This window comes from Rattus norvegicus, chromosome 15 (assembly GCF_036323735.1).
Source record: "Rattus norvegicus strain BN/NHsdMcwi chromosome 15, GRCr8, whole genome shotgun sequence".
NCBI lineage: Eukaryota > Metazoa > Chordata > Mammalia > Rodentia > Muridae > Rattus > Rattus norvegicus.
The window spans coordinates 59,049,573-59,077,442 of NC_086033.1; the positions used below are offsets into that span (position 1 = coordinate 59,049,573).

The 27,870-nt window shown below is 43.2% G+C and overlaps 1 protein-coding gene across 9 annotated transcripts in view; it reads left to right on the top strand.

Moving 5' to 3' along the window:
• Enox1 (ecto-NOX disulfide-thiol exchanger 1) overlaps positions 1-27,870 on the top strand; it is a 564,401-nt gene that overhangs the window by 125,054 nt on the left and 411,477 nt on the right. For all 9 annotated transcript variants that reach the window (XM_039094030.2, XM_039094033.2, XM_039094034.2 and 6 more), the window contains one exon: positions 24,151-24,216. The gene's annotated coding sequence lies outside the window, so the exon portion shown is untranslated. The remainder of the gene's footprint in view (positions 1-24,150; positions 24,217-27,870) is intronic.

Here is a 27,870-nt window from a genome sequence, read left to right on the forward strand (position 1 = left end):
TGTGCCTAACACCCGTTCTCTTGGAATTATAGTCTAAGAATTTGAAAAGAAGTCTGAAAGTTTGAGGGGTTTCTCATTGGAGACATCTCTATGAGAAAAGGTGATACTGGACCAAGTCAAGGCAGCCATTTTCCAGCTAGTGGCTACCACTTGGCATTAGGATTTGCAGGATGTGAGCACAACGGAATCTAAATCAGGAGAGCTTCAAAACCACAGTCAGCTACTGATTGAGAGGTGGGATTGAGGACAGTCACCAACCCTTGAACTTTTCCAGTGACAATTGAAGGGGTGTCATTTGTAATCTTAAAGGAGATTGGTACCAGGTGGGCGACTCAAACAAGAACATGAGCCTAGAGCTACAGAACGGGAGCTGGGGTTTCCCCACTGTGTGACGTGTAGATAGGTACCTGAGGCAGGGCGTGGGGGTTATTTGGAAAGAGGAGGGTGGAGTTGCACGTCTCAGGTGGAAATATAATTTAAAGAGAAATACTTGGACCATGTGAGGGTAAATGACATGATGAAAATAGCATTTGGGATAACATTGTAGACTATAAACAGCTTAGAGCAGAAGACAGCTGATGCCGTAGAAGATGGGCTGGAGGGAGGAGGTGACAGGCTCGGTGACAGGGTGACGTAAAGGTTGATAAAGACACACTACAGATAAGTTAAGGCTGCATTGTTAGCTGCCTTAGAGAAAAGCCTATCTACCAGTCTGAAATTATCTAATTAACTGAGTTTAAAACTAGAAAGAAAATGTCCAAACGATTATCCAAAAGAAATATCCAAAAGCCTTCTAGAATAGACTATTTCTCTTTCTATATTGAATTGTCACAACAAACCTGTTTTCCAAAGACAGAAAACTGACAAAATCAGTTCTCTTTGGGATGCCATCCTAACCCTTCATCTTCTTCCAAGGCTCCCAGAAGATACCCCTGGCAGCACAAATAACACACAAATAACTCCTGTGATAAGGCTGGAGGTCAGGGAAGGAAGAGTCTGGGAATTACCTGTGTGCACAGGTAATCAGATGCAGGTGCATAGATAAGCCTCCCCTCCCTGACGCCCCTCAGAAGGAGGGAGGCAGAGCTGCCTCAGCAAATATTGTGAGCTGCTTCAGGGAGAGTCCAAGGACAAAAGACAGGAGTGGTTGACATAGCGTTAAACCATGAGCTTGCTTGCCCAAGCTGTAAATGGATATTTACTTCCTTAGAGTAGGTAGTCTCATTTGTAATTAATTCCAGGCTCTAGATGAAGGAGCACTATCATTTGTTAAGTGTAGCATCCATAGAAAATTCACAGCATTAAACACAGGAAAAATAAAGTGACAGATTGGCATGTGTGAGCATGTGTTTGATTACCAGAAAAATTTCCATGAACATTTCACGTGGAAGCCAGAAGTTTCACATCCCCTGGTGATGGGGTCACAGAAGGTTTTGAGATGCCCAATATGAGTGCTGAGAAACAAACTCCACTCTTGAAGAGCAGAAAGTATACTTAAGTTAACTGTTGAGCCATCTCTCTAGACCACGCCATTATTTATTTTTAAAGATCTATTTGTGTATATGTTATTTCTCTATGTGTGTATATGTGCCTGCAAAGGCCAGCAGAAGGTGTCCCATCCCCTGAAGCCAGAGTGACAGGTTTCATCAGACTCCTGGAAAGTATCCTCAGGGTCCTCTAGAAAAGCAACAGGCTTTCTCAGCCACAGATCCTAGAGCTGACTGAATTGATTTAAGTGAGTGTCAGGTAGGAAGCTTTCAATCCAAAGTGAAAGAATCACTTAAACCAGGAAAGCGTTAATTTTTACATTGCAATTAAAATCATTCAACCCTGACCCACCTATCAGTGTAGATTATAGTCCCCATTTTTAAAAAAAAAATCCAGACAAGGGGCCCCAGAAATGGCTTAACCAATAAGTGATTTTCAGAACTTGAGCTTAATTTCCAGAACCAATAGGAAGACTAAAAGCAAAACAAATGCAGAGGTCTGGGCTTATAACCCCGACTGTGCAGAGGGAGACTGACAAATCCTGGAGGCTTGCTGGTGGGTAAGCAAGCCTCACCAAAGAGATCCTGTTTCAAACAACAAGGCGAATGGTTCTCAGGGTCAGTTTTCTTACAGCTTATGCATATACCAAACAACAACAATAAAAACTCCAGTGCCCCTTGCATTTTATATCAGTAACTGTTCCTTGTTCAAAAAAGAACCTACTAACCGTCTGTTCTTGCACTTATTTATACATCTATACACCGCCTAGCATGTGTGTATAAATTATATGTGCATGCCAAACCTATAAACACAAGGTCGAGTTTGAGGGAACTGGTAAGTCCAATCCTCAGGCTAGACCGTAGTCAGGACACTCTGGCAGAAGTTGGTGTTGCGTTGGGTCTGAACCCTATAGAGGATGAAGGCAGGTTAGGAGCCTGTCCTGGGTTTCCATGCTTCTGTCCCAGAGCACAGTGTAGTTGCCTCCTGGAAGCCCAGGTTTTGCACTTACTACTTTCACTTGCTTTGACAGAGCTCATTCACATAGCCAGAGTCCCTCCCTTTACCTAACCCCAACTGATCACAGATGTTCCTAACATCAACGAAACACTCAGGGAGAGACCAGAGAGATGGCTTAGCGGTTAGCAGCCCTTGCCACTCTTGCAGAGGACCAGAGTTCTATTCCCAGCATCCACGTGGGCTCTCACAAACATCTGTAACCAGAGTTCCAGAGGCTCTGACACTCTTTTGGCCCCTGTCTCCACTATATGCACAGAAATTGCAGGCTATATACCCATAGAGTATATACCCCAGTAACATGTGGGATGTGGTCAGCCCCCAATGCTCACAGAGCCCCGCTAAGTCAATGCACAACTTTTGCAGCCTCATAGCTCTTAATTTCATTGTGCAGAGAGCAGAGCCGGTTGCGTTTTGCCTGGTTCCTCAGTGTTGTCACCTTTACAGCAGAATTCTGATTCTTTCATTGATATAAGCAGTGGCAGTTTTATTGATATTTTAATTTTTCTATCAGATCTTAACTAACAGAAAACCCAGACAATGATAGCCAGCCTCTTTTTTCTGCCCCATGCAACACCAATCATCTGCCTCATCTCAGGAAGTGATATGTGCATGGATTATGTGAAAATGGGGCTTTTGTTTTGTGACAGGGTCGTATGGGCTGCCTTTGAATTCAGCATGTAACCAAGAATGACCTTGAGCCTTTGATGCTCCTGGGACACAGTGTACGTAGTATGAGGGATTGAGCCCAGGGATTCGTGTGTGCTGGGTGGGCTGCTGTCCATTCCCAGCCTGGGTGATACAACTTCGCACAGATTCTGTTATTGACTTCTGGAGTTCTGCAGTGAGACCGCTCAGCTGACTTTGTGACGGTCACATGGGATATGGGGAGTTAATATTTTCTGGGAAGAATTTTAACATTAGAATTTACTGTCTTTTGCACATATAAATTTGAAACCTTAATGTTATGCACTTCTGGTTATTTGCATTTAATATGCATGCAAATTCACAACGTATACTATACGCTGAGAACATAATTTATAAATCGGTACTTTCCCTGGTTGTTAGCAATTTTGGCCGCTTTAAAAATTAATGCTTTGAAGAAATATATGTTTGCAAATTTATTTGTAGTATCTTTAGTTTTCTGAGGTGGAGGGGGAAGCATTGTATGATCTCTACAAGCAAGGCAGACATCTGCTGTAATGTTCCCGGTGTTTAAAAAGTGATGCACAAAGGGAAATGTTGAAAGCGCTTTTATTTATCTTTCCCATAAATGGGTTAGGATTAGGTGTTAACCAAGGTTTGCTTCCACCAACAATGCTGAATAATACGCACTCCTCAAACACGATTGCAGTGTAAGCGCCCTCCTACAATTGGGGGTGAATCGCTTCAGGGCCGAACACATTCTAAGACATATTCTAATTCGAAGTTCCCAACATCATCTAGAGCAAGAGCATCCCAGAGAGGACTCTAGGGCCTCTCTGACTGCCTCTTAGCCCTGTTGTCTTGGCAACTAAAACATAGCCATCCATCCTTTCCCCAGGCAGGGAGCTCCAGTCATCCTTGGTTCCGCAGTGACCTTTTCTCCGCCCCCTTCCAATCTGTTTTGAGGATCTGCCATGCATCTCCAAGGCGACTTCAGATTTTTCTCTTCCCTGGACATCTTCAACCAATCACCCGGCTCTTTTCTTTCCCTTTCTGACCATCGGAACCTTATCACTGCATGCTGGCTGCCCAGGTTCTTGCCTCTCCCATCAGTTCACAGTAAGATCTCCCAAGACCTTCCTGTCAGGGATAGAAGTCAAGTCCTGTCAGACCTTGGGGTCACTTTGTCTGCAAGGCACAGATGCTCGCCCTTACAGGCAGCAGTCTGTTCTGGCATCCTAGGGGAGGTTGTGAGCCTCTCCTCTCTAACACAACGCCTTCATGATTTAGTTACCTTTGGGTCCCTTGTCTGCCAGAAGACTTGCAACTCTGTGTCTCTAAGTTATGTCCTCCTCCTCCTCTCAAAATCACCACTCTTCAGGTGGTAACAAACAAAGGTTCTCAGCTGGTGTGTTCTGTGGGTGGCCCTGTCACCACCAATACATGATCCTGAACTTGGTGTCTGTGTGAACCAAGTACTCATGCTAAGTTCAGCTACCCTGTGGGCAAGGACTCAGTGTAGACGAGAGCTTCTGTGGTCGTGCAGCCTGGCAAAGGGCAAGAGTCCTGAATTCATGCCTCTCTTCATCTTGTGAATGAGTGCAGAGCAGAGATAATGAACCATGGGGGCAAGATGTCTTCATTTTTCCTCATTCATTTGTGGGCCCAGGAGGCTTATCGATGGCTGTACAGCTAGGTATACTACAGGCCTTGACCCAGAGGATGCTTGCCAGTCAAGACACATCAAAGTTAAGCATCCTGCTGATGAAGGAAGACATCAAAAGGGAGAGCTACTGTACTTGTTTAGAAACCTAGAACGATATGGAATCCTGCTTTAGAGTTAGAGGGCAGTAAGGGATGAGTTTGATGCCCAATACCGAGTGAAAATAACCTCATTATGTGATAAGGGCATGTAGACCAACTGTTCTGCAATGATTTCTCTTCCTGCTCTTTCCCTTGGCATGTGTGTACCCCAACTCCTGCCTCCCTTCTTCTCGTGGTTTCCCTTTCTCCCTGTACCTCACCTCTTCTTTACAAAAACAAAATCATAATGTTATCGTGACTGGTCCAGAGATGCATTTCTTTCCTGCCTGGTAGTGTGGTGGGTAAACCCAACCCCTGAGCTCCCTTGTGTTGAAAGCACAGTGCCCTCCTAATTGTCATAGAGAGTTTATGGGTGTGAAAGTCACACCCTGAGAGAGTCTGAGAACCTTGACTACTTGTGATCAGACATATTCTGATCACTCCCATGGCTTAGTATAACCAAGATGTTTGATTCGGGGAGGGATGGGTTCTGGCGCATTCCATGGGGTCCCTGGCAGAATGCCTGAAATGAGACAATCTTCTGGAGGGTCTGGATGACAAGGAATCAATGGGTCCTGATACCTCAGTTGCCCTAATTAGCACCCTTTAACCACACAGCCAACAATAAACACCCCTGCATAACACAAAAATAGGGGTGTCTGTGCTGTGACACTAGGAAATATCTAACCACTTCTTTAAGGCTTAAGGGCCAGGAAACAGATTTTTGGTTTTGTGTGTGTTTGTTTGTTTTGAGACAGGACTTCTTTGTGTCACTTCCCTTGCTGTCACTTGGTAGACCAGGCTAGCCTAGAATTCAGAGATCTGCTTGCCTCTGCCTCCTGAGTTCTGGGATTAAAGGTGTATGCCACGTCACCCAGTTCTAGGGCTAGGGGATTCTAAAAATATATTTTTAAAGAGTCGTTCATATAAAGAGTATGCCACAGAGAAATTTGTGGCCTGGAAAGCTAAAAATATTATCTGACCCTTTACAAATAATGAAGAACTTAGCAGTACCTGTAAGCTGTTTTGGTCCAAAAGCAAGGGCCAAGGGTAGAACTCTGTTAGGTGGTGGCTGGGCCTTGAGGATGGTATCCTGAAGGACATTATTTGCCAGAGGATGTTGTGGTTGTACTGATACAGATTGTATGTGGCACATTGGTCTAGGTCTGTGAAAGAGAGGGCATGGTGGCTAAGCTGGGGGGTAAGGCCAAGACCTTCTGCCATTCTGTTGATGGTACTCGGAGGATCCTACGGGAGTCACAGCACATGTGAGCACCATATGCACAGGGTGGTGGTTTTCAGTTCACACTGTGTTCTGTAGTTTACAAAGTGTTCCTCATTTTGTAATTGTGAGAACCCTCTGAGGCAGGAAGAACGCATGTTAGCGTTGACCTCAATTTATAGGGAAAAAAGGATTGATCTCCAGTCTGACAAGTGTCTTCTTCAAGGTCATATAGTTATTATATAGTGGAGCGGGAAATCAAATCCAGATACCCTGGCTGTAAGACCTCAGAGGCAATGAGTTCTCCCTGCTCAGTGTCAACACCACGTGCTCAGCACGGAAGCATTCCTGCTCAGTATCGATTCAGTATGCTGGGAAGTTCACTGCGTTACCGTAGGAAACAGTAGGGGAGCTTAAGAGCTGGCAGGAAGTGGTGTGTCTCAGCTCAGAGTGCTTCTCATGCAGGATGATGAACATGCAAGGAGCCTTCACCAGATATAAGAGGCCGTCTGCACTGTGCCAGGCTGTCCAGGCAAATATAGAGATACGGGGGGGGGTGTCAGGGAGGCAACCCGAGGATTCTCTCTCTTGCATGAAGAACCCGTGAAAGGGGAACTGTGGGAAGTTGCAGAGTCTGATATTACAATCTTCTACTAAATGGAAACTGTTTTCACTCTCTGACCACACATGTTGGACCAAAGCGCTGCTCAGTAAATAAATGGAGTGCCCTCCTTTCTACACTCGTGATCACTTATCAAAGACTGTAGTCCTGTGTGATATGACGGAAGATAGGACTCTATGCCACTTGCAAACTTGGGTCTGATTTGGCGTCAGGATTCAGTGTGAAATGGAGCCAACTGAGGCCCTCAGAGACAGTAGAGCTCCAGGTCTGACCCTGAGCAGCAGATACAGCCCTACAGCCCGTGTCACCATAAGTCTGAGGCCCAGGGAGACTCATCATGGGAACGGCAAGCATCCTTTGCAAGGACTCTAACTCCATCCATATTCAGCTAAGGACAAGAGCAGTCCTGCTGAGAGTGATGGCCAGGGGCTGTGGGACAGCACTGCCTCTACACTGTTCATAAAATATGCTAAAACATAAAGCCTTAAATTCATGTTTGTGAAGAGTCTGGACAGGAAAATGGGAGAAGCAGTTCTTGGCGTACTTATCCTCGCAGCCAGAAGTGATATCAATTTTTAAGCGTGGTACATCTTGTCCCTTGCGCATTCTTAGGGAGGCCAGGTCATCGGTGGGCTGGTATCTTGCACACTGTCCTGGAGCTCGCCCGGCCAGGTCATCGGTGGGCTGGTGTCTCGCACACTGTCCTGGAGCTTCGCCCGTCTGGTTCCTCATACCTTTCAGACATCAGCTCATGTGTCACCTCGTGGGGAGCCTCATACCCACCCAGTCTGGGAATCCTGCCTCCTGAGCTCTTGCCTTGGTGTTTTCTATCTCTCGATCCTGTTTTATTTTCTTCATGGTACTGATCTCTGTCAGCAATTAATTTATCGGTGATTGTTCAGTGTCTGTTTCTTTCCTCCGGATTGGGAGCTCGGTGGGAGTGAAAACCGACTGCAACTCTCTGACTGTGGCATTGTGGAGCACATATAGTGTCTGACCTTTGAGTGGTACTCAAAAAAACCCACTGGGTGAGTGGAGAAATGTGTGAATGGATGGATGGATGAATGAATGAGTGAATGAGCAAATTCATGTTTCCTTGTTACATTGGCCCTTAGTGTAGTACCTAGCATTGGGATCTTTCTCTAATGGGAGAATCAAAAGAGGCTACTAGTTATCTGCCTTCCTATGACAAAATAACCTCAGGAGAAGCTACTGGAGGGTGGAAGGATTTTTTTTTTTTTTGGCTCACAGTTTGAGGAATACATTCATTCCATCACAGCAGGGAGGTGTGGCAGTGGCAACAGTCCCAGCTGGGGCAGTCAGAGTGTGAGGCAGCTGGTTTACATCTTGAGGGCTCAGGAAAAATGAAGGCCACAGAACTAAGGCTGAACCATAAGACTCAGGCTCACCTCACCAGAGAGCTATCCTCTAGAGTTCCTGCAACTTCCTAAGCCGTGCCACCAGCTGAGGACCAAGTCATGAGACAAAGGAGTCTGTAGAGGACTATTCCACAGTCAACCATACAGAGGCTGTACTTGTTTTCTGGTGTTGTTACCACAGTCACAGGCTTAAACAACGCACTCTTATGTTCTAGGTATTTTCTAAACATCAAGTCAAACACAGGTCTAAGTGTAAGTGGCTCTGGGGCCCCATTTCTTAGGAGAGTCTGAGGAAAAGAATCTGCTCTCCACATGGTAGAGGCCACTCACATTCTTAGTTTGTGGTACTCATGCTTCTTCAAAGCCAGCAGTCGTTGGTGAGGTCTTTCACATGAGTCTCTGGTCACCCAAACATTTCTCTGTTTTTAGGGACTGAAGAGGTTAGATTGATATTTGTGGGTAAACTTGGGTAATCTCCAAGATCTTTACCTTAACCACATCTACTAAGTCTTTTTTTTTCCATGTGAAAGGTATAATGTAGACTCCAGGGGAAAGATTCTGGTCATTTTGTGTGGATGTGTGTGTGGCTTTCTTCTTCTACATGGAAGAATGAAAACAAGAGTGTAAACAATAAAACAAATAAACAAAGATACCCACCACCAGCAGCAACAGCAGCAGCAGCAGCAGCAGCACAAAAAACAGTGTAAACAGTGTAAACAGTGTAAACAGTTCAAACCATGGCCTCCTTTCTTCTCTTCCAGGATATTTATTTATTGTAGGAGAGAGTCTTTCCAAGCAAATATCCACTCAGTGAGAACTAATTATGAACCTTGTCGAATTCCTCTAATGGCAAAATGGGCCTAGTCTGTGGTTGTATATGGTTGGACACGGAGCCCAGACTGCTAAAGGAAATGACACCAGTGACCAATGTGTCCAAAGAAGGACTCAGTGGCAGCTGTTGTGATAAAATGGTTTTGAGAGATGCTTTGTGTTTTTTTAACCCTGTTTGGAGAACTTTGTGTGAGGCAGTAATTACGATCACCTTGTAGTTAAAAGTACTGTTTTGTTCTCATTTCATAGATGATGAAACTGTGACACAGGCAAGTGCCTAGGTAGCGACTGGGCCAAGATTAAAAACTACAGGCAACTTGGCTCTTGACCCTGCTCCTTAACCATAGTGCCCACTCTTCTTCTCATTGGGAAATTAGCAGTAGCCAAGAGAACCCTTGAGAAGGTCGGTGTCCTTTTGAAGAACAGAGCCTCAATTTTTATGCACATGTGTACATTGTTAGGGCTTCATGGTTTCTCCCTTAGGGATCCTCAGAACTCTGATCAGAGATAAACACTTGTCCCCAGGGCCTGGAGATGCAGAAAATGTCTTTACCTGTGAGGTTCAGGGAGGAAAGTAACTGCTGAAACCCCAGCCCAGCAGTGTCCTCTGTATCCTACACCCTCCTAAGTTTTCTTTAGACTTCTGTGTCCTGTGACATAGAGAGAAGTCCTGACCTAGTTTGCTAGGCCTGGGTCAGCCACTTCAATACATCGACAGCCCCCCTCCCACCCAGTACTTGTCCGTGAAGAGGGGATCTAAGCACTGCTCGCCTGTATCTCTGGCTTGAGAGAGGATATCAAGTGGGCACTGGGAACTGCCCTGATAGTTATAAGTACTCACCGAGTAAATGGGGTGAAGAGGGGAGCAAACATCATAACCCCAGAGCCCTGATGCCAGCTGGCTTTCATCAGCCTGAGCTGAGGTGGACAGCATGATTGAGATGGGAAGTCATCTCTGCACAGCTTCCTGGGGAGACTGATTGACTGCAGGAATTTTACAGGTCAGTCCGTGAAAGCATGTAATCTGTCAGGATGGAGGCAGGACAGCTTGGTCTGGCGTAGATACCAGGACTCTAATGATCCAGCCCGGGGGGGCATAGGGTAGCTGGGCAATACCATTTCTACTTTTTCTTTTTTGATTTTTAACCTCATTTTAAAAGCTGTTTGACAGTTTCATACATTCATAAAATGAAGTTTGCTCTCACCAACGTTTTCCTCCTTCTCCCATTGGTATTCTTCCTCCTCTCACAGTTTGGTGCCCTTTTCCATGTGTGGCCCACTGAGTTTAATTAGTTACTTGCATGAGTCTGAGTGGATATTCACTCAGTACAGCAAGGGAAATCTGTGTTTATATCACTGGAGAAAGTGACACCTTTCCCCCAACAGGCATTGCCAGCAGTCCCTCCAGGTAACGTGGGGCCTCATGCCTCCCCCCCACCCCCATAATGGAATTCTGTGCAAGTCTTGTGCAAATAACCACAGCTCCATTTAATCCTTGAGTACAGTGACTATGTCCTATTCAGAAACCATCACCCTCTCCATCTCAAATTCTTTCCACCTCCTCGGGTGAGATACTCTCGGAACCTTTGAGAACGCGCCATGCCATCTTCTTGGGGCCCAGCTTTCTGCCACCTTATCCTTGGCACTTTGGTCAGTTACAGGTCTCCATATTAGCTACCAACTGCTACAGTATTATGTTTCTTTCATGAAGGCAATGCTGATCTATTGGTGTAAATATGATATTTCAACAACAAGAGGTGTTTAGCAAAACAACAGTAGTAGATTTATTCCTGGGGCCTGCGAGGTCCCCAGTCAAGGGCTGCTGACTAGGTTTACAGAACCAATCATGAGTTACTTCCTGTGGAGTGGGCCTCAAATTCAATTGGATGAAAGTTGGTTGCCCCCATAACTGCTGTGCCACTACAACACTAGAAGCCACATCTTGTCTGATGGATCATTCATTGTCACTAACGAGTTCAGACTATTTATGACTTACTTGTCTTTCCTAGTACCATGCATAGCACTTTCTGGAATGCTGAAGTCTAACCAACATGGAGGAAGCTTCCAGCTCAGCTGCAGCTTGCCTTCTCTAGGACATTTAACCAAATTGTTTAGTCTTTTCAGCAATAAGGTCTTATCATCAAGTTCTACTCTCCAGACATTTATTGAACGGTGATGTTGTACTCAAATATGTTTGAAGCTGATTACTTAGGCATAAATGGCAGATTGAACTTAGTAACTCCAGGTAATTATTTAAGTAGTAAGTTATAGGTGCCCATCTATTGAACAGTTTGGGATACCAACCTTGCCTTTGGTAGTTTGAATGAAAATGGTCTCCATAGACCCACCAGGAGTGGCACTATTTAGGAGGTGTGGCCCTATGTGAGTAAGTGTAGCCTTGTTGGAGGGGATATGCCACTGGGGGGTGGGAGTGGGGTACATGGAATTTGAGGTTTCAGAAGCTAAAGCCAGACCCAGTAGCTCACTCTCTCTTCCTGCTGCCTGCCAATCCAGATATAGAACTCTAAGCTACTCCTCCAGCACCATGCCTGCCTGTGTACTGTCATGCTTCCCACCATGCTGATTACAGCCTAGATTTCTGAACTGTAAGTCAGCACCAATTAAATGCTTTCCTTTACAAGAGTAGCCATAGTCATGCTGTCTCTTCACAGTGTTAAAACCCTACTGTAAGCTAACAAGCCTGTAAGTCAACAAGTCACATGTAATGACGTGAGTCACAGAATTCCTGGAGCAAACACAAAGGATGCTACTGTTCCCGGGACAATAGGCAGGATGAGCTTCTGTCCTTTCATTGCTCCCTTTGTTTCCTAGCTCTTGGGGTAGGTCTCAGTGGTCCAGACCTGGTGGATCTGTGTCACAGCTGAAGATAACAAAATGACCTTTAGAAAAATCACCAGTCATATAAAAAGGAACTGGCAAACATGCCCAGCATTTACCCCAGAGAGGCATCCAGCCAAGAAACAGCCATTTCCTTGCCTGAAGGAAGATAGGGGCGCTACCCTTATGGGTTCTTTGCCTTATAAACATTCTTGAAAAGGACCATTGGGACAAATAATGTTACAAAATGAGAATTGCTTCCCAATAGAAACTAATACACAATTAGCTTTATTTCTAATAATTATTTTTCTTAAATATAGAGTTGTATCAGTGAGTTGATAAAATCTGAACACTGAGTGTGGTGATTTGAGTATGCCTAGCCCAGGGAGTGACACTATTAGGAGGTGTTGCCTTGATGGAGTAGGTGTGCCATTCTGGGCTTGGGCTTTAAAACCCTCACCCTAGCTGCCTGGAAGCCAGTCTTCTCCTAGCAGCCTTCAGATGAAGATGTAGAACTCTCAGTTCCTCCTGTACCATGCCTGTCTGGACGCTGCCATGTTCCCATCTCGATGATGATGGACTGAACCTCCGAACCTGTAAGCCAGCCCCAATTAAATGTTGTCCTTTGTAGGAGTTGCCTTTCTCATGGTGTCTGTTCACAGCAGGAAAATCCTAACTAAGAGACTGAGAAAAAAAAATCCTTCTCTTCATCTGGAATTCAGGTTAATAATTTGGGATTAGGATCCAATCAAACTTGTTTAAACAAAAACCAGTTTCTATAGCCCTCAGAACTTCCGAAGAATTGGTAACTAAATGTCACTTTAATGAAAAGTTATTTTCATGGAATGTGTGAAGGGCGTGTAATTGTCTCTCATCAAATGAGAGCAAAGAAAACATGAGTTCTGTGCTCTGACAATGGATGACACTGATTGGTGTTATGTGAAGATTTTTGTTTATGAAAATGTAACCTTTCCTTTGATTCCCATGGTAATGTTCTAAGAAAATCCTTAATAGGAAAATTACTATTTAGTGTGCAAATTCCTTTACATTTGATTCTTCAATTAAGTCTCAAAGTGAATTGCCTTTTTAAATAGTCACCATTAAAAATAAAAGACCATTACTGCCTACTCAGTGAGTAGATGGTAATAAACTGGCCCCAAAGGAATTGGATAATTCATCAGACAGTTAGGCTCAGGGTTTATTTTTTAGGTTGAAACCCATACAAAAGTTGGAGGACTCACATTTCATCAGGAGTTGGTATGGCCCTGTGAACATGGCTTTACATGCAGCTGCGTCTATGTTGAGCTCTCCCATTTCTTAGTGCAGCAAGCAATTCAGCCGAAATATCTGAGTATCAGCTTTCTCATCTATAAATTGTAGATAATGATTACTACATCATGGAGTAGTTGTGCATCCGGCATGAAATAAGTTATTTGAGGCTGATGTATTCCTTTAATAATGTAAAAAGAATATTGAATTCAGTTCAGGACCATTATAAGATTTTTTTTGATTACTTTCAGCTTGGGTGAAGCTTTAAATTCTTAGTTAAATTCCTTTTCTAAAGCACTCATTTATTGTCTATTATTTTTCTAGTTATCTAGGTGCATTGGGGAATTAAAATCATCATTTAAAAATCATCCCCTGGATATCAAAAGCTCATAAATTGTTAGATGCTAATGGGAAAGTCAAGAATCTGCTCGAACTTATTATTGTAGGCGTGCACAGAGCTGTCTGGGGAGAGGCAAGGGCTGGTTTGAATTCCCAGAGTAAAATGCTTTGCAGAATTTAAAATATGTCACTCATATAAAATTAATTCAATTATTTACCAACTACATACATGCTAATCAGAGCTGAAACTATGAACGACCACAGGGAAGAATGGCTGCTTACCTCTTTGTACAAGTATCTACACCGAGGAATAATGACAGCAGGTGTGCTTGTGCATGCGCAAGTGTGCGTGTGTGCGTGTGTATGTGTGTGTGTGCGTGTGAGTGTGTGTGAGAGGGTGTGAGTGTGTGTGAGTGTGTGTGTATGTGTGTGTATGTGTGAGTGTGTGTGCGTGTGTGAGAGGGTGTGAGTGTGTGTGTGTGAGTGTGTGCATGTGTATTTGAGTGTGTGTGAGCGTGTGTGTGAGTGTGTGTGTGAGTGTGTGTGAGTGTGTGTGTGTGCATGTATATGTGAGTGTGTGTGTGCATGTGTATGTGAGTGCGTGAGTGTGTGTGAGTGTGTGTGTGCATGTGTATGTGAGTGTGTGTGTGAGTGTGTGCATGTGTATGTGAGTGTGTGTGTGTGCATGAGTGTGTGTATGAGAGGGTGTGAGTGTGTGTGTGAGTGTGTGTGTGAGTGTGTGTGAGTGTGTGTGAGTGTGTGTGTGTGCATGTGTATGTGAGTGTGTGTGTGTGTGTGTGTGTGTGGTATGCTCTCAGCTTTATGAGAAATCAGGATCTGAATATTTAAAAACTAATTACAATTAATTAAGATGACTAAAAGATCTGTGACAGGCTGGGATTCTATTTTTACCACTTTAATCAATCTCTCCAATGAAAAGTAGGGGAGAGGCTTCTGATGTGTGGCTTTAAAACTTCGCAGTGGGGATGGGATGAGCAGGCACAGCAAGAGGAAGGAAGAGAAGTTAGTTTCTTAAAAGAGCGAGAAATTCTGTGACCTCTAAACCAAGAGGTGTACAGGTCAAGGCAGACATGACAGAAAGTGATGAAGAGAAAAGGAAATGAAAGTTAACCGTGTTTCAGGAGATGGATTGACAGAGGGCAGATAGAAGGTGCCCACTTTCCATGTGTGATTGCCATTTGCTGCTCCATATTGTCATGCTAACTACTGTCACATGTGTATATGTGTATACCCATAAAGATATGCTTACTTATACACGCATACATCAATGCAGTTGATTTGTGTTTGTTTAGATGTATATATGCTTAATACTTCTTCATACTATATATAAAAGGTTAAATGTTTAACTTAGTAGATGTTAGCCTAAATATTTCATACTTGATAAATATCACTTTATTCCAAGGCATTTAAAATATTAGCTATTCCAAAGGGAAAGAACAATTTGGAAACTATGTCATTGTTATCCCCAACTTCCTGTTCACAGTAGCCACTGGATCCCGCCTGACTCTATTTCTGTTTGTTTCTGCTTACATTGAATGGGTATCGGCCTTCCCTGGGTAGGATGCCATGTTGGATCTGTGGTATTTACACTGATCATAGTCATTATCAAGGTCTCTGAGTTCACTCACAGAAAGTAGGCAGCAGGGACAGAGAGACTACTTGCTCACCCTAGTCCATACTAGCCCATGAGAGAGGAGCTTCAGAATCAAACACTTGCCCATAAGAACCTTGTTGTGCAGTGGGGAAGCTCCCATGGTGTTGAGGGAAGATGCTCTCCAACATCACGGAATTGTAATCGTTTACTATGGAAGGTTGTGAAATGAGTTCCTCCTCCTCTTTCTCTTATTGCATTTTTCTTCTTAGACTCTGTATGTTCACATGCACATGCCTTTTTAGACAAACACACCTATATATAAAGAAGAATACTGGGCACATGTATGAAGAGCTAATTCTGGGCTCTGTTAGACAGGAAAATGGATATTCCAATAAGTAGTGTTGTGGAGGCCACAGCAAGTCATCCACACATAGCTGTGGGGTCAGCATTTTTTAGATAGTATCTTGGATGAGTAGTTAATTAAGTAAAGGAATCCAATCCCCTCAGAATCTTGGGGAAATTATGCCTGTGCTTTCCCCGAGAACAGGGAGGCAAATTGGTCTGTGATGTGATACAGCCATCTCTGGGCTTCTGCTGACTTCTGCTTCTATTTGAAAATCTTTTCTGTTTCAGTGACCTAAGTGTCAGCGATGCCCATTAGTGAAATTTAATTGCCTTTCTAAAAAATATCATCTTTCCCCCCCAATAATAACTTCAGTTTACTAGTAATTAAAGGGTAATGTGTTGGAAATGTTTTTGTTTGAATTCTCCCCGTTTCTCACCTTAGTGATGTACTTGCTTATCAGTAAATGACTGACTCAATAAGGCAGGTGTTTCTGTCAGCCTCGTCAACTGCTAGTGATTCAGTCTGGGCATATTCAGGACAGGAAGTCCAGTGAAAAGTAGGAGTGAGGCTTGTAGGCATTGTGTGTGTGTGTGTGTGTGTGTGTGTGTGTGTGTGTCTGACAGGGGGTATGTTTGGAAGAGATTAATAATAATCTTTATAAAGAACCATTTGTATAATCTTTTGAAAAGAGGTTCAATTACTTAATGATACACACACACACACACACACACACACATTCTTGAGAAGTTTAACAAGTCTCTAAAATTTTTCTTTAGATATATTTACTTTATTTTGTGTGTAGGACTGTTTGCCCATATGTGTGTATGCTCACCATGTGCGTGCCTGGTTCTCACAGAGATCAGAGGAGTTCATAGTACTCATGGAACTGGAATATTCCTGGCTGTGAGCCACCAGGTGGGTACTGAGAACTGAAGCTGGGTCTTCTGCAAGAGCAACAAGTGCCGGCTCTATCCTTGAGCAGGCCTTCCTTTGTAAAATCAGGATGATGTCTAATGACCTTACAGTGGTCTACATAATGCAATGCACCACACAAAGCACCTGGCAGATAGTTAATATTCAGTTCATGTTACCACGGACACTGATCAGCCTGGCCTTTGCAAGTTTTGAGCGTCTTTTAGGACTTTGTCAAACAGGAAAGCTTCCTTCAATTTGAAGTCCCCTGGGATGCACAGTGGACTTCTTTTTTAAAGGTTTTCTGTTGTCCTGTGTTCCCTCCATCCATTTAACTGCAGTAGACGTGATTGAAATCCCACTGTCATTACTGAGACCCACAGGCTTTGAGGGCACGACCATGTCTTACTTCTCCTTTTCAGAATCCTGCTCTAGCTAGAGAAGGTACTTAGTGGATTAGAACAGAAGTGGTGCCATGAAGTCTGGGTTTATTTATTTCTTATTTGCTGAAAGATTTCCCAGATTGCCTCCCTGGACCCAGTAGTTGTGAGGACCCTAATGCCACATTTGTAGGCAGGTAAGACCAGTGACTAAATTCTGCCGTTGACTGTTCTAACTTTTTTTTAAATTTCTAAACCAATATCCCTTAAGTATATAATCAGGTGGTATTTAGTAGAGACATAATAACAGAAATGATTTTTAGTCAATCAAAATATATACTAATGGACTAAGTAACTCGTTTGCTGTCTCTGGCCAAGGCAGGATCAGTGACATTGTTGATTTTGCTGTGGATGGTTCATGTGTCTGCATGTTTTCTAAAGCAGTGATTATGGGACTGACTAAAGGCTCTAAATCTTTGGTGACAATGTATCTCACTTGCTTCCTTAAGAGCTGCGCTCACCTGGTCTGAAGGCTTTAGCAAGCCGTGATTGGTACTGCAGTTAGAGGGATATGTGATACCAGTAGGCTCTCATCCAGTAGGTGGGTGGGGCACTGGCTTTGCTCCCCTGGAGAGCGAGTGGTGCATTTGCATCTTGCAGGTTATATAAAGCATCGCACGATTAAAGTCGGTTCAATTTGTACTCAATACTTGACATTCTGAAAACTGGCTCTCTAGGAATTGGCCCAGTTCTCTGAGCCTGTGGGTGAAGGATTTTTGTGTACCAAGCATCTAAGAGAATCTGTTAAATAGGCATGAAAAAAATGTATATTTTTCTCGTGTCTAATTTACCATGGATCGCTGGGTACAATAACTGTGTTACGGGAAAGAACAGAATGTAGCCATATTTGATACAGATACTGGTAATAAAGATCCTTCATTTCTAAAATGTTAAAATATTATAAAAAAAAATGGAAGCAGCATCCCAGAATTGCATGGAGGTAGACAGGACAATGACTGACCTGACATCTGCATTTTCCTGAGATAACAGTTTTAGTGGACTCTAAACTTTTAAAAGGGTATAAATTTTATTACATGGATTAAAACCAGATTCTCTTTTTAGAGGGCCTATACTTTAATGCAATAAATTTAGACAAATATATGAAGATAGACTTGGTCAGAATATATTTTTGGATAGTCATGTTAATTTTAACAATAGATGACACTTTTACTTGAAACTATAGTGAAAAAAGTCTAAATAAATCACTTGAAGATGGACAGTTTGCTTGTTTTGCTTCATTGTTATGGTTTTGAGACAGTCCTAATCTATATAGTTCATCTTGGTCTCAAACTCTCAGTTCTGTTCTCTCTGGCTTCATGGTGCTGGGACTGTAGTCATATGCCACCAGCCCAAGGCATGGGACAACTGTTAAAGCATGAAACTGCACTAGGCAAAGCTCAGGTTGTCGTGGTTACAATGAAGCCTGCTGGGGAGAGATGATTGTCAATGCCAAAGATGTGGCACTGGTCCCAACTCAAATTGTCCAGTCTGCGCTGTTGACTTTGACACGTTAGGTATCTCGGACTAGGACCGTCTTCTGAGACCAATGCAAACATTTTAAAGGAAATTTGGTTTCTCAAGTTTTGAGCAATAGCCATAAACAAAATTGCAGACATCTTGAAAGTTGAAAATTTGAACCTGTGCCCTCCATGGCTTAATCACACAATGTCACTAACATCAATGAGGCTTGTTTTTCTTCTTAAGCCTGCTCTTTGGATGCATTTCACCTGCAAAGAATCCTTTATTAAACTTGAGTCATCCTATTCTAAATATAGACTCACCTCTCCACCTCTCCCTCCCCGTCCAGAACAAGTTATATATAGTATGCAAACAGATTGTGCAACAACCTTGGAGAATAAAGTACAGAGCCATAAATAAGTGAAGACTCGGTGATGTTGCTGGGAGATAGATGGTTTAAAAAGAAGATACCAACTGCAACCATTTGTTTCTGTTTTCACTTACTATGCACTGCACGGATAGCAACATTTTGGGTTTAGCTGGCAAAAAAGTTTATTAAATTAGAAACCAGCTCCTTAAATTATAGTCTTTGCTAAACCTCGGTGCATTTAAAGAAACTCAGTGAATTAAAGGGTCAAATATTATAGTTTTCTCTAAGAGACCCTAGACACTAGTGATGCCAGTGTGAGTTAATTCCATTTCCCGGAGTGAGATCTCACTGTGTGGACACAATGTACCACTTTGGCTGAGATGTTATTTTCAATAAATATGGAAATGATGGCTTCCAGTGCAGTGGCCCAGTAGGAAGTCTCAAGGGAAATAGCTTGAAAGTGTGTGTGATAGATTCGAAATTAATTCTTACCCCCTTTTTGAAGTAGCCAAACCATATGGACAAGATGTATCATTATTTCCTGGCCATCTAGAAGGAGGATAAAATGTAGCCCTATTTTCTAAAATGAGTCTGCAGCAATAAAATCCTGGTCTACATATCTTCCTCAGAGGGCAAGTGGAACAAAGCAGGCTCTGGTACCGTGAGGCAGCCCAAGCCAGTAGTGGTTCTAAGGGCCACTTACTCTTGATTCTGCCTCTTGTCAATCCTGCTGCTGCCTCAACTTTTTCTGACAATCCAGCAGAAAATGGCAGAGGGTGTGTGTGTGTGTGTGTGTGTGTGTGTGTGTGTGTGTGTGTGTGTTAGGGTTTTATTGTTGTGAAGAGACACTATGACCAAAGCAACTCTCATACAGGAATACTTTTAACTGGGGTTGGCTTACAGTTTCAGGGGATTGGTCCATTATCATCATGGTGGGCAACATGCTGGCATGCAGGCAGCCATGTTCCTGCAGAAGGAGCTGAAAGTCCTACCTCTTGATCTAAGAGTAGCGGAAAGGAACTGAATGTGTTTCCCATTCACTGGGTGTAGCTTGAGCATTTAAGACCATAAAGTCCTGACTCTACAGTGACACACTTCCTCTAACAAGGATATACCTCCTCCAGTAAAGCCTCATATCCAAGCATTCAAACACATCAATCTATGGGGGTCATACCTATACAAACTACCATATTCCACTTCCTGGCCCCTATAAGCTTACAGCCATAACATAATGCAAAATGCATTTAGTCCAACTTTAAAAGTACCTATAGTTTCTCACCGTCTGAACAATGTTTAAAAGACCAAAATTCAAATTCTCTTCTGAGATTTATGTAATCTCTTAACCGTAGTCCTCCATATTATCAAAATCAAAAAGCAGATCACGTACATTCAATATATTATGATTCAGGATATATATTACTGTTTGAAAATGTAAAGAAGGGAGCATACTAAGGAAATAGTGGACCAAAGCAAGACCAAAAGAGAGCTGGGCAAACTGCAAATATCTCCATGTCTGATGTCAAAATGCTCTTCAATATCCAGCTCCTTTCAACTTTGTTGAATGCCACACACTTCTTTCTCTTGGGCTTTATCCACTCCCTGTGAGAAGCTTTCCGTGGCAGGTATCCCATGGCCCTGTCATTGCAATGGCTTCCCTGGGCCTCCATGCATGGATATCCCTGTTACCCACGTGGCCTCAGCAACTTTGCTTATTTCAGAGGTATATTTCTTGAAACTCCAATATGGCTACACCTTCTAATAGTGCCACTCCCTATGGCCAAGCAGTCAAGCGCATGAATCTATGAGGCCAGCCCTATTTAAACTACCATAGTATGTCTGTGTATAGGTGCGTACGGCTGTGTTAGTATGTAAAGGTGTGTGTAGGTGTAGTTTTCTCCTTGTCAAGGCTCTAAGATGTTTTTCTTAAGCTCGGGTTTCAAGCTAAACCTATGTTCTCAACCTTGACAACCCATGAGAGCAATGGAGAGTGCAGCGTGCAGGGTGCCTGTCATCCTCACATCATTTATGATGGGAACAATGGAGATTCGTTTACCATAGGTTTGGAGGACAGCTGGCACTAAGAGTAAGGATCATGGGAAATGAGAAAGCAAGATGAAGGCCAGGGATGTAGTTCAGTGGTGAACCTCTCCTCCAGTATGCAGTAGCACTGGGTAGAATTAATAGCACACGGTGAGAGAAACCATGTGGGTTAGAGGGAACAATTTGAAAATCTCTTAAGATACTATGGAGACAATCTATAAGCATTTATTATACTGCCAGTCCAAAAACTCCTGGTAGCTTCCCACCGAAGTCAGAGAGACTCAGCCTATCCATGTCCTGATCTTACTCACTGTTTTGTCAGTACCTGAGAATACAGGGTTGCACAGAACCATTCCCACAGGTGAGAACCCAGGGTTACACAGAACCATTCCCACAGGTGAGAATCCAGGGTTACACAGAACCATTCCCACAGGTGAGAATACAGGGTTACACAGAGCCATTCCCACACATGAGAATACATGGTTACATAGACCATTCTCACAGGTGAGAATCCAGGGTTACACAGAGCCATTCCCACTGGGTCCTATGCTCAAAGGCACCTGAATATGATATTGACTTCTCCTTCCCTAAGAACCATTGTTTCTGGTTGTCCTATGCTCTTTTATTATTGTCTGTGGAGAATACCTCTAGCCTTTAATCCTCAGTCCACAAGTCTGACAAAACATGCAAGAGTCACCCTGTTTTGTTCATTTCTAACCACAGGTGAGATAATTTCATTCAGAGTTCATAGAATTAATAGATTAATGAAAAGAAGTGCTCCTGTGGGCAGGTGACTGTGGATAAACGTTGTAAGGCCTGTGCATCACGACCGCTCGACTTGTAGGAGGAATGAGGCACTGCCACATTCACTAGGCTTCCCTAAGCAGCGCCATTAGAAGGGCGACACTTCACTGCATACAATTATGTTGCTTGTGGTAGCTGGCTCTCTCCTGCTTGTTCCAATGTGTGAGATGTCCTTTATTCCCAGCCGCCATCTCTACAGTCACAATTCTCATTTTACAGATAAGAGCCCCAAATTTGAAAAGTTATAACTTGGTCAAATTCTCAGGCTGGAAGGTGGCAGAATTCCTGGTCCAAGCCATCACTCACTGTCCTGTCCCCGGCTAGGCATCACCCACAGGCTTGCTTGCTCTCTCTTCTCTTCTGCTGCCTGTTTCCCAAGCAGCAGCTTCCCCTACTGATTGAAGGCAGTGTCTCTGCGATTCTCCAGTGCCGGGCTCTCCCCTCCCCTGAGCTCCTTCCAGACTAGTCAGCTTGGCAATCTGCCCGAGGCTTTGCTTTGCTGTTGACCAGTGTGTTTTACAAAGGACTCTTGCAGAGCAAGCTGGAAAATTTGAACATCTCTTTTGGATGTGAATAATTCCCTTCACGTTTGCTAAATAACTGGAGCACAAAACTATAGGAAAATTTTTATTGAAATAGTTTTTCTCAGGGATGAATCTCCAGACTGGTTATCCAATACCAAGTGGTGAGCCCTGAAATCATATGGACTGAACAGTTTTACTTAATTAGGAATAAACATTCATATATATGTTACAACAGCTAAAGAAGTCGAGGCCATGAATTTGTGAGAGATCAAGGAAATGATGTAATTACATTTTAATTCCAGAAAAGAGAGAAAATATAGATTGGATATCTCCAATTGAAAAATTCACGCTAATTTACGCCAGTATTATAGCACAAGTAGAGAATTCTAGCCTTAATCTAATATGTTTGAGGCAGGAAGTGTATTAAATAATATTACATATATATAATTATGTTCAGGATTTATATGCAAGGTGTGTGTGTTTGTATATGTATATGTGTCTCTCTGTTTATCTGTCTGTGTGTATTTATATATGGATATATGTTTATATGAACACACACACACACACACACACACACACACACACACACACACACACACACACAGTTTCCCCAAGTCTGAGAAAAACAAGTATGAAGCAAGTCTGGTCCTAAGCACTAGGTATAAGGGAAAGTCAGCCAGTGTTTTAGGGGAGCCATAGAGTGTTGTGATGGGAAAGCTGAGGTCCTGGATGCTTAAATGATGATGCTGGAACCTGCTTGTTCAGGGCTGGGCTAGCCCAGATGTCCAGTCCTGTGACAGGGCCCCTGTGCCCCTCCATGGTCAGATGTCTTCCAAGACTTTACTAGCTGGCTTCTTCAAGCTGTCCTGGCTCTTGCAACTCTTGCTTTCTGTCCCTAGGATTGAAGTCAGGGTGAGAATTTTATTGGCTACTGTCAAGACACACACAAGCACGCATATACATATGCACAGCCCACAGGCAAGCAGCAAGGCAAAGCCATCCTGCCCCCTTTGGGTTGTGCCATACTATAAGCAAAATTCACCAGAATCCTGACATACAACATATTTTAACTGATACTGAAAATTCTAAACATTATTTCTCACTTCTTATGTGTAGACACTGCAGAAATATAGGAACGGCATGTGTATTTCTATATTTAAGATAAAGAGTAGAAAATACCATCCTGTCACTGTATCTTTTCAAAAAGACCCCAAATGTCATTACTTGTTCTTTCGATGCCCCCTACACCCCCGGCGCCGCCCCCCAGTTTCTTTGCAGGGAGCCTCGGAAGAAGCTGGGTCTGTTGTTACAATTGCAGTCTTGTTTCCTATAATGGGCACTTGTTTAAACAAAGAAATACTTATCAGGGGAAACGATAACTGTGATAAATTGTCACAGCTTTCATGTTTCCTTGCTGTTTTCTGCTGCTGATAAATCAGTCTGAACAAAACGGAGCTGCGTGTCCTTCCCAGAGGAGCCTCTTTCCCCCACTGATTATGTGTACGTTCCCCCTCGTCTTGGACCCTATCCATTTGTTCCACATCCCAGGTATTAATCCCCCATTTGTTCCTTACTATTTACACATAAAGATTCCGTCCCACGTCCTTTAATACTTTACTCCATTTGCCTTTCTTCCTCTGCGTCTGGCATTCAAAACCACTGCCATAGAAGTGCGTCCCTGTTCCCTGCACAGAAGCTCTACCCACGGGAGAATCAGAACCCCCGAGAGCTGCCACGCTTGATTGACAAGCAACAAGTGTGTGCACCATGGTGTTATGTACACACACACACACACACACACACACACACACACACCTCTTGTGTTTACAACTCATTGTTATAGAGTCTTGGACTTTACTTTTAATGACAACAGAACATGTTTACAACGTCTTCTGGCTGCCAGGCCCTGGCTCAGCCTCTTCTAATTTTCCACTTAAATGCCAGTGCTGATACAGGAAAAGACAAAGCACTATACGTGAAGAATGAGACTGGAAAGCTTTTGTGGTATTCCCAGAGGAATTTACTTGATTACAAGGCTGGTAGAGCTGAATTGACAATGACTGTCACCAGCTAACACTGGTTTTCTGTGCAGTCAAGAAGCCAGCCAGCTCCTGTGGCCAGTGCTTTTTAGAATGCTTGGACTTTGTAGTCTGTCTTCTGTCTGGTAACTTTCATTTCACTATCTTCGTAGACTGTGACTCCCAGAAGCGGATGAGCTTGTTTGGCGAGCGGTGGTGGAAGGAAGAACAGATCCCATGTGAGTAACTGGGGATGCCTTCTAGTCTTGGAGTCTGGCCTTTCTTGGGTTTTTGTTTTGTTTTGTTTGTTTGTTTATTGGTGAAGGTTTGGGATACACAGATAGACAATGACAGGTGGGAGCAGGAATCCCTAACTTCAGTAACTTTACTTTATCTGAGACGAGTGACAGCTAACTACAAAGTACAGAGACCTCAGGGACGTGAGCAGGAGGACCCACATGCCACTTAGACACCCGCACATCTTAATTCTCTGCCAGGTCAAAAATAAAACACAGCCTCCTGGAATGGTGACATGAGTGTTCATTGAAAAATAATTGAATGGAAAATAAAGAATTTGAACGGAAAATAAAGAATTGAAAACAAGCTCAGAGTATACAGTAAGAAAACATAGCATACAAATAGTGTGGCGGTTTTATTTTGAATATAATACTTGGTTCCAGTGTGGATGTGGCTCTATTTCCCTGAATAATTTACCACTAGGACTTTGTACAAAATGCTTTCCCATCTTTCTACAGACTCATGCTCCCATTTTGGTTCCCAATGTTCTAGTAGCTTGTGAACTAGAGGAGGCAAACGCTAGTGACCTCCTTGAAGGACTACACAGACAAGCTGAGGAGCTAGGACGTGATCTACTGAAGGGAGAGGGCAGTGCAAAGGTGGCAGACTCTGTTTGCTGTTGACTATCCAGTGTCTCAAACTGGGGTCTCTGAAGATGATGCCCACGGTATTAGTACACTTACAGCTTCCTTGAGCTAATATTAGCATGGCACCATTCACCCTTTCAGTTCAAACACCCTCCTAAATACAAAACAGACAAAAAAAAAAACATAGGCTGAAAGGAAAATAGGGAGGCTTGTGGGTAATCCCAATCAAATGTGACAAGTGTAAAGAACGTCTTAAAAATCGAATACAGAACGATGTGGATAGAGTTAATTAAAAGAAGACGGCAGGAGTTAGAATAAAATTCTCTCCTTAGAATGAACAGTTGGTAGCGTGGATTTTTGTGAGTGAAGGGGACTTGGAAAAGCTCACCAGCAGCTTTCAAATTAAATAAATGGGGCAACTAATCAAAGAAGGAAGCATCGACTAGACACTCGCTTATACACTCAATTACTTTTTATTTATGCTTCAGTTTCCTGTAAGAATTTCTTAAATTGGCTGTGAAGTAGCTGATGTGCAGCCTTTATAACCTGGACAGATCTGGTGTGAAGGGAAAGCTAAGTGGTGGCGTGCCCCTTTTCAGAGAGGAAACCATTAGCATGTAGTGGTGTGGAGCCTGCGGAAACGAACTGGTGATGTGATGGAAACGTAAATGCCAATTAGCGCATCCATGAAAATCAATTAGTTAGCAAGTATCAAAATTAAAAACATATATTTCCAGGTCCTTATAGATGGGCCTTGCCAACTTTTCCTCATTGGGAGGCCATTAAAACCCCTTATAGGTCAAACATGAGCATTCAAATGCTGGAGAACGGAGGAACGCTTAAGGGCACTGGAGGATTAGCTGAAAGTGAGTTCCCAGTGATTTACCCACTCTGGCATTGCTGCAGAAAGCCTTACCTTCATCCGGGGCCACAAGCTCTCCTCTTGAGAAAGCCAGTTAACCTGATCCGAATCAGTAGAAAAACCTACACCAAGACACTGTAGTCGAGCAAGTAAAAGCAACATTCAAGAAGGGCTTTTGACAGAATAAGAGAAAAGCAACACTTTACCTGTGAAATAAGCAGGAGGACAGTGCCCTGTCCACCAGAAACGATGGGAAGCAAAGGGAAGTGGCACCGCACGCCACGAATGCGCATTAAAGAGTAAGAAAGAAGCAACAGTGCTGAGCCAGCAAAATAACCATCAGCGGTGAGGGTAAGCAACAGCCGACCCGGCCGAAAGACACAGCAAGAGAAAGTAGCACAAAAGAAACAAAGAAAGGTCATGGGAACCCAGGAAGGACGAAAGAGGAGTCACCAGAAAACATGGCCGAATGCTGTAAGTGTCCCCTTTCTTTCTGAGCCCTATAAGTTTATGTGTGGTGTTGAATTGATGATGATGATGGTGGTGGTGGTGATGGTGATGGTGGTGGTGGTGATAATGATGGTGGTGGTGGTGATGATGATGGTGTTGGTGATGGTGATGGTGGTGGTGGCAGTGGTGGTGATGGTGGTGGTGGTGATGATGATGGTGGTGGTGATAGTGATGGTGATAGTGATGTTGATGGTGGTGATGATGATGGTGATGATGGTGGTGGTGGTGATGATGATGGTGGTGGTGATGGTGGTGATGATGATGGTGATGATGGTGGTGGTGGTGATGATGATGGTGGTGATGATGATGGTAATGGTGATGGTGATAGTGATGTTGATGGTGATGGTGGTGATGATGATGGTACTCCATCCTGTCTGTCTGAGAAAAAGTCGAAAGCTGTTGAGTATATTTTATTTGAGAATGCAAAAATATCAAGACAAATAAACTTTCGGACTTCACTAATGTTGGTAAAAGGCTACCAGTTATACTATATCTGTTATGTACACATATGCATTATATCCAGAGTAAGCAGTAGAAATTGTGCAAAGAAAAACATTAAGAAAATGTGGAATTCTACATTACTAACCCACTTAAAAACACATATCCAATAGAAAACATGAATGTTGGAGGAAATACGATGGTAGACTTAGAACCAAGCAACAGGAGAGAAAGGGTCCAGAGACACGGTCCAGTGAGAGCGCTGGGTGCAAGCACCTACATGGCCGTTTACCTCTCTCTGCAGCTCTAGTTCCAGGGATCTGATCTGAAAGCCGTCCACTGGCTTCATGGAAATGAACCATACATGTAGTGAAAGAAACATACATGCAGGAAAACAGTCATACACATAAAAGTGAACAATTTTTTAAAAAGAAATACTGTATATGTGTGTATGTATGTGTATATGTATATGTATATGATGTATATGTATATGTGTATTTCCAGCATACTTTGCAGGCAGGCTACTATCGTAGATCAAAGCATTCACAGCTGGGTTCCTCTTTATGTATCTCTTTTAGTGGCATGAAAAGTGCCTTCCTAAGCTAGCATAGAGGGGTGAAGGCTCTACATAGGCACTAAGTCCTAGAGGGATTCCTGGGGGACCCCTTTACCCAACAACTCAATTAGATGTAACCAATACCAGGTCCTGGAAATGTCATTTGGTGACAAGAGATTTCTGGGTGGGGCTCTGTCTCTGCCTTATTTGGTGATGTCATTTAGTACGCATGAGTGACTTTAAAAACATGAGAGGGTTTAGATGATCGATTTCATCTCACTTGTTAGTTTTCTGTTTAGAATTTTCTCTCTCTTTAAAAGAATACATTTTAACGTAATGGGGTGTGTGTGTGTGTGTCTGTGTGTGTGTGTGTGTGTGTGTGTGTGTGCGCACACGTGCCTGTGTGAGCATTGCAGACATGAAGGTCAGAAGATAGTACTCAAGAATCAGTGCTCTCCTTTTACCACGTGGGGCCTGGGACTCAAGCTCGGGTGCTCTTAACTGCTGAGCCATCTCACCGCCCTCCCTTTCTACTGGGTAATTATTTTTCTAGATTATGTGCTTCTTAGGAGTTTATCTTTTTCTTCTAACATTGCCTTCTTCATTTGCAAATAATATCCTCTTGACATTTTAATTTCTGTAG